The sequence below is a fragment of the Pleurodeles waltl genome, chromosome 11 (genome assembly GCF_031143425.1).
Source record: "Pleurodeles waltl isolate 20211129_DDA chromosome 11, aPleWal1.hap1.20221129, whole genome shotgun sequence".
Taxonomy (NCBI): Eukaryota; Metazoa; Chordata; class Amphibia; order Caudata; family Salamandridae; genus Pleurodeles; species Pleurodeles waltl.
Window position 1 is genome coordinate 18,214,714 of NC_090450.1, and position 12,212 is coordinate 18,226,925.

Sequence of the window (12,212 nt, forward strand, 5' to 3'; positions counted from 1 at the left end):
TGGTCTTTACACAGAGGATACACAAATTCATAAATTGTTCAGGGGTGAAGATGCCACATTCAGATGTCTGAATAATTAACAGGAGAAAAACATTGATTTTACATTGTAGTGTTGGTCAGGCCATTTTATGCATCTCCTAAGCATATGACTATGCTACAAATGTGACAGCAACTATTTTGAGGAATGTAATGTTGCAATATTAACTATATACATAAAACCTGATTTACAAACTACATATTGAAGTACATAAAAGTAGTACTACATTGGTACAAAATGCAATTCACAAACCAATAAGTAAAAATTTCCACCTATGCAGCTCCTATCTTTTCTATAGGGAGATCTCCACACATCAACATTTACTACTTAACAGTAAATGGGGGAGGGACTGCGGTGGGGGGGTGGAAATGGGAAATATCTGCTGCAAAATGAGAGGAGTTTAGGGAAAAGCATGTAGGTATTCAGGGAGTTACGTGCTTCTACAAATACACACCCACACCCAAGTAAGCACATTACTATTAACAAACTACACTTCTAAATTTACTGCAGTCTTAAAGCCGATAACACTGTAGTAAATGCACTCCAGCCCAGACTTGGAGTAAGGCAAGGTCCATGAATTACCATTCACAGGTACAATAACACATACTTATAGAAAATAATGGAGGCAGGGACTTAAAATAACACCCAATAACTCCCAATAGGAAATAATGGTAAATAATTAAAATGATTATTGCTTTTAAAAAATATGCATATTTGCCTAAAGTTAAATATATATGCATAAATATTGAACAATTATTTGAATACTATACAATTTAATACAAAACCAAATTTAAAAAGAAAATAAAACTAATCTTTTAAGCATTTCTGCTACAGTAATTTAACACATTCATTTTAATAAACTAATACATATTAAATAAAAATAAAATGTTTTAAATTCTTTATGGGAATATTATTTAAAAATTCAATGAGTACATGTTCAATAGCTAACTGTTTAACTTAATGAGTTAATGTGCTGTAACTGTTCTTATTAATGTTATATTAGTAATTATTTACATTGTTTTACTTTCATATTTTTTAATAGAGTATTCATAATACATATTTAAAGTATGATAAACGTTAATCAATTTTCATATACTTTCCCATGGATAGATCTCTACATGGTGGTGGTGGTCTCCACATCTCCACCTACATATGAGAAGCTACTTGTAGTAGCGTCACACTTTCAGATGTATTTACCTCAAACCCCTGAATTAAGGTGGTGGAGTCATTTAAATCAACATTTTGGTGTAAATCAACCATTGGAAATGGTGACTGGCTCAAAAGTGTAAATTTACACCTGTGATCAGAAAGAAATTTACACATGAGTACATTTAGAGATGTACATTTACCTTTATAAATGGGGCTCACTGTGTTGAGGACATTGTAGATACACTCTGTTCTGCATATGTCAAGAAATATGTTGTGACCTTAGATAACACAGAATACACTTAAAGGAAGTATAGAAGTTATTTCAAAGTTGTATAATTGAGGAAGCGTGGAGTAGGTATAAAGGTCCCTGTCATTCAGGTTTTTCAAAATGTGGGAAGAAAACGATTAACAGGCACCGAAGACTTGCATAAGTGATGTCATGTGTCCTTTGATTCATTGATGTTACAGTTAATGACTTCTCAAGGCTTTTGACCCAGATGATGGAACAGCATACTGGTTTTGCATCAATTTGTGCAAACCTGAAACTCTAGTACAAAATAGGGAGTGTAGTAGTAAGGTAGCTATATTAGGGAGAGGAACCAAGTGTTTGTGGGTATGGCATCCAGCAATTATTGGGTTATGCCCCCATTTTCACTAACCTTAAGTTGGACTCATTTAGTCTTGGTCCACAAACGACGTACACTACATATTTTGAAACTCTAAACACACCCTATATGTCTCACAGACTTCAGTGCTTCTGAAACATCATCCTCATTCCTTTGCTTTTATTGGAGGCAGAGGGTTCCAAGCCACATGTGTACCGAGCTATTTGCAAGACTACACTTGAAAACATTTTTGAGCCTCATAGTCCCAAACTCTTACAGAAGCATACACACTAGCCCTCTTATGTTGGCAAGTTGTCATGTAACTTTATGTGTGCCTGTGACACAGTGCTGCCAAGTGGTCGCATCCAGATGTCTTTAAGAAAGGACTGCGAAAAAGGGACACAAATCATCATCCCAAAATGTGCACTTCCCTTAGATGACAGCTTAGGTAGGCCACTATTTTGGGGATCATTCATAAATAATGAAAATGTAGTTATTATTTTGTTTCTTCTGAGCTACTACAAAATTCTGTTCTTACTGATGTGTAGATTAGATGAATTGTTGCCGGTCATTGTATTGTTCTGATTCATGAGAAATTATCTTTAATATTTATACATTTTTATTTTTCATAATTGCTGTTGTAAATTTGTTGATAAACATAAAAGTATTACGTTTCGGTTTGTTTTGGTCTAGATTCTCCAACACTGGACCTTTCATTTATTCATATGCTTTAATCATTCCCCTGTTTTGGGCTGGAAATCCATGGTAGTCAGTGTTAACACAGTAGTAGTGCAATACAGCGAATAATATTGAAAACAATACCAGACTACTAGCAGCAAATGCAGCTCATTTTGTGGCCCTAAACTCTTGCCAATCAGGTGAGAGTGCTCAGAGCCTCAACCCTCCTCAGACGCACCAACTATCAGATTTTCTACTGTATTTCTAAAGGCAACAATGAATCCTCAGATCTCTGCTATTCTTTCTTCAAAATATCAGATATTTGCTTATTTTCTAAGTGAAGCTCTTACCATGACTCCAACAGGTAGGTAGAATATGCTCCTTTGGCGCTTTGGAGGCTGATCTCTAAGATATTTTAAGGATTGAATTCTGGTGGAGTGATCTCACTTCAGATGCTTATTTAAGCCTTGTCCTGTGTTTGGAGTGATGAGGATCTTCTCAGAAGACCACCACACTAAATGTATTTATTGTGTCCACAAGTCCGGACATTTTTCTGTAGACTGCTCTCCCGTGAGACTTTCAGTGCCAAGGCACTCAGCAACAGATAAGATAGCCTTTTACAACCCTTGAATTCAGATTCTTCAGGAAGACATTCAAAGAAAGTCCATTTCTACCGCTAGGTTCAAAGGCCAAAAAGTATAATTTGGAACTTGCCACTTCCAAATATCAGTTGCAGGATTGTCAGCTGAGGACTTTCTGACTCTGAAGGTACAGACTACTGATTGTGGTGCTAAAAAGCCGCAAACGTTAAGCATAAAATCTGCCTCATGCAAGAAATCTTCTGGCCCAGCATTAAGAAGCTGGAGCAGCGCGGACAGCCTCTTCTCGGATGACTAAAGACAAGAAGGCTTTCTCTAAGCCATCATCATCAACAGCCGCACAAAAAATGAAGATGGCTACCTTCAGCCGGGACTCCTGCCGCATTGATGTAAACGCTGCAGTTGTATCTACGTTTGATGCAGAGCTGCTCAACTTCAGTGTCCCCATCAATGGTGACTGTATGATTGTTGAGCACCATTGCACTGAAGTGCCTGTTGACAAAGACACCATCAATGTGCATCCTGTTGATGATAACTCCATTGATGAAGACACTGTTGACTAAGACATCTATACTGACAACTGCTATTTCTTCAATTACCTTGTTCCTGACAATACCATTGACCTTTACCCCATCGACAGCAGCTTCTTCACTAATACATATACACAGACTCCTTAGCAATTGCCAAATTACTCTTTGCCAGCTGGTAGCGAAGCAGAAGTTTGTGTGTTTGCCATTCTAGGAGATTCCAGCTAACCTCCTTTCTATGTTATTAGATGAAGACATATCATCCAAAATAGCTTTGCAAGCTGAAGGAATGCATGTTTTGAACAATCCAAAGGATTAGGAAGAGGAGGAAGGGTTTGATTACCAAGAACACATTTATTATGGCACACATTGCCCTCAATATATTCTAGAAAGCCTATGGTGAAAATAACTAGGACGACTTCTATCATAGTTTACCTCTTGATCATCCAACTATATCCCCATAGGCTCCTCTAGTGGTTCAACTCACTCAGCCAATTCATCCAGCTGAGTTGTGGGTAGCAGATCCACCACCGACTTTGGACGAAGACACTGGGTCTCTACCAGGCATGACAGGCTACAAAATACAGATTCTGACATAGATGATGAAGATTATGATGGTGACTCCGGTCATCATTCAGATGATGATATACAGAATAATGAGGAGGAATTGGACAGTTATGTCCTTTCAACAGAACTAAGCCCACAGCCTAACATGCAGAGACTCTCCACCGTATGATGTCTGCTATTTTCATATTTTGATCCATAATGCCCCACAGAAATGGATCCTCCCAATTTCTGCTGTAGAGAAGACATAGTTCTTGTTCAACTTTAAAACAAATCTAGACACTCTCTAAGGCCGATTCACACCTTGGATCACATATGGGGATTAGCATTTATGCAGCACAGAGGTACAGGTTTCATCCCCCAACTTGAAAAGAAGCGAAAAAGCACCAGAATCGCTACTGAGTCTCCTAAATCAAACCAGAACCGATTCCATAAAATCAGTAGCAGCACAGAGACCATCACCGAGGCTGACTGATTGATGTTTGGTTCAAACTTTTCATGAAGGAAGTAGGTTAGACACCATGTTCAAGAAAAATAGAGTATTGCAGTAATCTTTGTGAAAATAGAAAATACTAGTGCCATTTTGTCTCAATAGGCAGTTTTGGAATTCATTGTCCTTTTTATAGTAAAACATCCAGATGATTGTTGAGTGTACAGAAATACCATATTAGAGTTGAGGAATTTGCATCATCTTCTCATATACATGCATGTCTAAATGAGTGTAATACATGGTTGCTTGAAATTAGGACTGGAGCTGTTTTGAGAAGATGTGGCTGGCTTGGTGGCACTACCTTTCCTCCGAGGGTGATGGACTTTCCCTCTACTGCTCAACATTTATTTGGAAAGGACTTTGAAACTTCCTTGCAGCAGAATAAAACAGACTGAGCAAGATTGCAGGGGCCTCTGCACTGGGGACAAGATTTTTCATATTATGGAGAGGATCCTTATGGCCAGAGGAGTACTTGCTACCCTGAACCATTGAGTAATTATCGACCTTCTAGCAGGGTAATAGCCATATAGTCAGCTTGCCTCCCATTACATAAGATAACAGCCTGGAGGATGACTACAGGATAAAGGCATAGCAGGTCCGCAAACAAGGGCCACAACAGGGCCAACTGTGCCTTATTTCTCAGGCAGTTCACTTCCCACATCACCCATGCCTATTGGGAGTGACATGCACATCTGTCAGCCTGGTGGCACATTACATCACACAGCTGGATGTTGGAAATTGTGGCACATGGATGCACAATAGAGTTCATTTTTTAAAAAATCTAATGACTCCTTTAGGAATGGAAAATCATTGGTTTTTAGATGCACTACATTTGGGAATGAACAAAGTACTACAAAGAGAATCCATAGAATGCTTGACAGCCCAAAGACATCAGGGCTTATATGCAGGAGTTTTTCTAATTCAGATAAAACCAGTGGAACAGCTCCTCATTTTGGGCTTGAGAATACTAAACAAATTCATAAATAAGCACATTTTCAGGATAATCTTACTGCTGCATGTCTTCCAATCCATTAACCAAGAGGATATTTCAATTTCAATACATCTGGAAGTCAGTTATGTCCATCTACAGAAACATCTACAACATTGAAGATAATTCCCCTTTATATGGTGGATGGTCATCATTACCCCTTCATATTGGTTCCATTTGGCCTCAAATTGCCGCCCAAAGTAAATTTCTCCGTCTCTGTGACTTAGGTGTCCATTGGCCAAATTTAGACTTGTCTGCCAGCCCAGCAGATATTTCTAGCATTGGCAGGAACTGCTGTCATGGTGATTCCTGTTGATGCATTGTATTGGTCATGTAGACAGAGCCGTGCATCAAACTGACCAAGTTTTGTTTTCCCAAAAAAAAATAACAAAGTGGGATTTTCTTTTTGAAAAAAAAATTAAAAATACCCCCCCTTGCCGTGGGAGTTTCCCTTCATGGCAAAGCCAGGTGTTTCCTTGTGGTGATGGGCATTGTAAAATGGCTGTACGTCCACCCATCTAAATTCAGTGGGCAGTCATGCAGCCATACCTCTATCTGCCCTTATTCTGTTCGGGTGTCATAGGAGTTTGACCACAGCAGAAACTGAGTAGTCACTGCTGTTTGCAAACCGTGGTCCATCTGCATTTAAATCCAGTAGGTAGTTCATAGTCTTGAACTCAGTCGAAAACACCAAAATATACATCTGTCCCTAAATCTATTAAACAAAATTAAGTGTGACCCACTACAAAAGAAAGCATATACCCACTTCAGTCCAATTCTGTCCCTGGGTGGCATCATCTGTACAACTAACCTGAATTCCTACACGCCCAGAGATGAGAAAAACTGTTAAAACTGAAGAGGTCAATGGAAAGATATTAACCACAGTCAGAAAATAAAATTAAATGTACTAGTGGGAATGATGTAATCGTGTATTCTCTTAATTCTGCAATGTTCTCTGAGAATGAGACCTCTAAGGAAAAAAGCTAGATATCCAATAAAAACTAATCTCATGACAACAGGAGAATTACATTTGAATAACTAGGGAAATGAAACCAGCCCTGTCCTGATATACACAGAACGAAAATGTTTATGCAGGTCAAAGCCATTACATAACACAACCATAATTGTTTCGCACAACAGATGCCTTGTCAAAAGCTGGGGTGCACACCTTCAAAACCTACATGCCTTTGGATACCTCAAGCACAACGCCTACTTAGAAACATCCTAGAACTCAGGGTAGTCAGACTGGCAATGAAGGCCTTTTTTCTCATTTATACTTCATCAGAAAGTGCTGATAAGACTAGATAGTATCACCGTTCTGTATTGTATACGAATACCAGGAGGGATTAGAGCAAAAGGCTGTCACAGAAAGCTCAACCATTTTGTCACCAATTTTTCCATCACAAGATCACTCTAACAGTAGAATATAGACTGGGGCCACAGACTGTGATGGCACATGGCTTAAGCAGTAAAGATATAGGGCCCTACCCACAAAGGTAAACTTACACGTGAAGTCTAAGTGTAGATCTGAAGTCTAAGATTAGACCTGAAGTCTAAAGGCCCGATTCAGAAAGGTAAAGTCATACTAAAATTATAACTTAGGCCAAAAGTCTAACTTTATTACTTTCCAGTATTCACAAAGACAAGATCCTACTAGTAACTTTGCTACTAGTAATTTTACTAGAAATAACTCACATTTTTGAATATCGGAAATTAGTAAAGTTAGACTTTTGGGCTAAGTTAGATTTTTGCTCTAACTTTAAATTTGTGAATCAGGCCCTCAGAATGTCAGACATGGGAGCTTGGGAACAGTACACAAGACAACTTGACTTGGTGTTTCTGTGGTGAAGCACATCTCAGGATTTCTTAGTCACACTTGTAAACTCTGCTGAAATTAGACAAGCAGGTCATGGATTTGTGTGACTCAAAAGGAAGCATTTTTGATACCTTGGACAGGGATATTTGTGTACCCTTTCCTCATGTACATTGGGTCTTGAGGGTTCTTCGAAAGGTGAAGAAACAACCATGACTATTGATCCTGAGTGCACCAGTGTGGCTCAAGCAGTTTGGTACACAGAGCTGTAAGATCTATCATTGTACACACCCATTCAAATCAAAACTGACCCATTCCTTCTGTTCAAGGATTAACAACAAGTTTTACATCACAACCTAAGCCTCCCTGTCAGGCTGCTGCAGACATAGAGTTTGGTCTTCTTAATATTCCACCAAAACACAGATTCCTCAGGCAGCTAGAGCAACTTATATGGTGAGGACTTTTCCCCTAAAATGGAAATGTTTCAGCCTGCAGTCTTCCTGAGAGACATCGATCCTCTTTCAATGTATCCGCATGAGATACTGTTCTATGTTAAACACTTGGAGGAGTCATATTTTTGATGTATCTCTATTAACATAAACCTTGTGGCTATGTTCAGGCTCCACAAAGCTTCAACCACACCTTACATATTCTCAGAGTAGTTAATCATTTTTCCTGGGGAACATTCCATACTTGTCCTCCTCATGTAAAAAATTCACCACCTTGGGATATCAACATTATGCAAGGAGCTGTTTTAAAGAAGCATTTGAGCCTAAACATAAGTTATTTCTCCAGATGCCTTCATGGAAAACAAGGTGCATTTGAGAACATGGAACTTCAACATTCCAAGGAAATTTATTTGAGGAACACATGAGGTGCTGGTGGCACACAAGTCTCCACAGCAACTGCTCATTACTTTAAAAAACAATTCCATATAGAACATCACCTCATTATTCCAAACATTAATGACATCATTGAACACTACATATCTTTTCCCTATTTTAATGAATATACACCACTCACTTAAAACTAAATATCAAAACAACCAAAAGCATTAAAAATCCACAAAACTACATACAAACAAAAGAATAAAAACAGGCTACAATACTGAGCACTAAGCTCTCTATATGAATCTATAGCATATGGTCCTTCGCCAACATATTAATAATTTTGGGAATTGACAAATTACCATGCTTGAGTTATAATATCATTTATTTGCTGAAGTCACAGACCTCTATAGTTCTCTCCTCTGTCTGCAGCTACATCTCACAGTTGAGCAAGATTGAGAATCTCTCTTCATTATTGAATCCACAGATTTAATTATTTAATTGCCTGTGTTTGAGTCTGAAGTACACTTACGAGGTAAGGCTGGCCTGCGATCTCTTAAACGTTTGTTCTCGACTTTTATCACGCGTCCATTGTTCCACTATTGTCCACCTTCATCTCTCATACAGTTACATCTAACTTTTACAATTTTGACTGATGGGCTAAATTTAGACTCACCCTTCCAAACATGAATAGGTTTAGAAACACATACTATTTCACCCACACCACACACAACTGGATTCACTTCTTTCCCTCATAGCATAATACCCTTTTTGGTTTTCTGTGTTGCTTTCTACTTTTGACATGATATAGGTATCAGACCACACAATTCTGTTTTCTTCGACCTACTGGGTCATCCATGTTGATGTAAAACTTGTGGAAAGTTTCCTACTCCATGATAATTCAAAAGGAGAAACTCCAGTTGAGGAATGAGATTTAGTATGATAAACTACAACATTGATTTAACAGCATTACCACCTACACAACTATTAGCAATTGCTCAGTAGATACACTCCTTCAACTCCCTATTCATTCTTTTTACCAATCCATTAGTTTGAGAATGATAGAGGAAACTCTTAAGATGTTTAACAGAGCTGATTCTCAAAAACTTGATTACTTCTATCTAAACAAATTGTGCTCGATTGTCTGATACAATAGTAGCAGGGAATGCTTCTCTAAGATCTTTAAGAAATTCGACTGCCACTTTGGACATGACCTCATTCACAAACTTCACTGCTGGTTAATGACTGTAATAGTGTGTCGTAACTAAAGCAAAGTGTGAATTTGTTGCCAACAGGTTGAACAGGCCAACACTGCCCCATGGAAAAGATGGTAGGACAATGGGACACAATGGTGCAGAACTAACTTTCATTGACTTATCCCACCTGTGACAAATAACACACTCTTCAACTAACTGATCAGCCTCCTTGTCTATAGAAGGCCACCAAAAAGACCACCTAATGTGTCTCTTGGTCATAATACAGCCCAGGTGACCATCCTGCTTTTACAATAATACCATTCCTAAGACTAATAGGAGGCACAAATTTACAATTTCACATCAATGGTCTATTCTCTACAGTCAGCGCATCTGCTACCTTCACAAATGGTTGGAAGGCACCATCTACATTCCTCTTTTTAGACCAACCAGACTACCAGACTTTCATTTTCAGTAAATGCACTGTCTGGTGGCAAAGCTACAGATGCCATAATGCATATCTCCCAAGTCATCATCGCAATTACTGACCTCCGTTTCCTTCATACTCAATGGAAGACGTAAAAATTAGTCTGCACAAACATTTTTACACCTGGAATATATTCAGGGATAAATTCAAACTGAAGCAATTTAGTGGAGAGTCTGGCTATCCTGGGTGTGAAAACCTCAAGCATTCTTCCCACTAAGAATGAATATCAAAGGTGTATGGTCAGTTTGAAGTACAAATGTACTTCCTCACACATAATTGAAAAAACTTAGTATTTGCCCACCAACAGGCTAGTATTCTTTTTCAACAACTGATTAACATTTTTCAGCATCAGTTAATACTTGTGAGGCATAGTTGTAAAAACTGGTCTTTTTTCTTTGAGTGAATACAGTTCCTACACCAACATTGCACACATATACAGTCAGTATACATGGTAATACAGGATCATAATGCTTTAACACTTTGGTGGAAGTCACTTGTTCTTTTACCCATTCTCTAATATGACATTCAGAATTCCACTTATATGGAACACCTTTCTTCAACATGCTGGAAAGTGGCCTCAACTTAAATGCATCATCTTGTATAAACTGTGAGTGAAACTCACACTATCCCAAAAAAGATTTGAGACCTGTTTTGTCAATTGGGGTTTCAGCTTCCGAACTACTCTTGACCAGGCTGGGTTTGGTCCAGTCTCCTCACTGGAAACCAAACAACACAAATACTCAACATTGTCTATCAAAGCCACCTAAGGAAAGCTCCATATGACTGAAATCTTTTAAGCACTTCATTAATATTTTATCATGAGACTCCATGTCTGATGTAAAAATTAAAATATTATCCTAGAAATAAAAATAACCTGAACTTCCTTGAGCATGAGGCACATCACACTTTGAAACACCGACATAGCAGAGTATAAGCCAAATAGAGATGCAACAATATCGGTATATTCAAAATCTAATTCCATATGGTGGTAAGCAGAAGTTCAATCTAACTTTGTGAACTGTTTTCCTTATGGTGCACCAGCTAACAACTCTGTAAAGTTCAGTAGTGGATGAGAATCCACCCAAATTTCTTTATTGAGACAGTGAAGATCAACACTGCTCCTTAACTCACCATTCTGTTTTCGAGCAATCACTAAAGGCATTATCCACAATGAAGATTCAATAGGTTCTATTATACCCAGTTCGCATATTGATTGCAGTTCTCTCTCCAAATCTTTCCTTTTGTTAAACAGGATCTCTCTCATTTTGTGTTTGACAGGTTGAGCCCTTTCTTTGACCTTTATTTTGTGGGAAAAATATTTGATTCCCCCAAATTCTCCCAAGAACACGTGGACATTTGTTCACAAACTGTTATAACGAATCAAATTTCTTACAGCCAAAACTTGAGCTCTTTTACCCAGATTGAGCACCATGCTAAACAATCCTTGGTGAAGCCATCCCAGAATGCCACATAAACCTGATGCAGCTCTTTTCCTGCCTTTAAATTAAAAAAAAAAAAAAATCCTCAGTACATCCTGTCAAATCTATTTTTGACCTTCATATGAAACAGCTGAACGATCTGGTGGTAGTAACTGTTTGGTATTCCACTTTGTCTTATATCACTTGTAAATTATCATAGTGATGTGTGCTCCTGAATCCAGAAACCAAATGCAAAACTTTATCTCCAAGCTTAACATCTACGCATGGATCCACACAATTGTAAGGTAGCCTGATTTTATAATAACACTCGTCACAATCATGTCAATGCCAAGAAAGTCATTTTTAAAACTTCCTTCCTCACTTTGAGGCATATCATTGGTAAAATATTTTACATTTGAGCAATTGTTATGTTTCGCACTTTGACAAACTTTTGCAAAATGTCTGTGCATTTTGCATGTTCTGCAGATCACATTCTTAACTAGACACTGTTTTACCCCTTATGCGTTTGATTACCACACCTAAAACACACATTCTGTTGGGGGAAAATGGTTTAGGCTTATCAAGTTCAGACACTTGATATTTCAAAACCATTTCCCAGTGTTGCTTTATGGCACCCTCCAAGTCAGAGTTTTTCTTACCCAACTCCTGACATGAAAATTGCAAGGTTTCAATACTTTTGGCTTTCTTTATGGTAATCTCTAAAGATAAATTTCTAATGAAAAGCAATTTATGTCTGATAGGTTTGTCATTGCAATTACTGTTAAAATGATCTGTACTAAGTTGATCCGCAAAATTGTCAAACTGACAGTCTGCCATT

General features: G+C 38.1%; 1 protein-coding gene across 2 annotated transcripts in view; it reads left to right on the forward strand.

Moving 5' to 3' along the window:
• Window positions 1-12,212, forward strand: part of LOC138265247 (fibrillin-2-like) — a 514,969-nt gene that overhangs the window by 84,004 nt on the left and 418,753 nt on the right. The window lies entirely within an intron of this gene.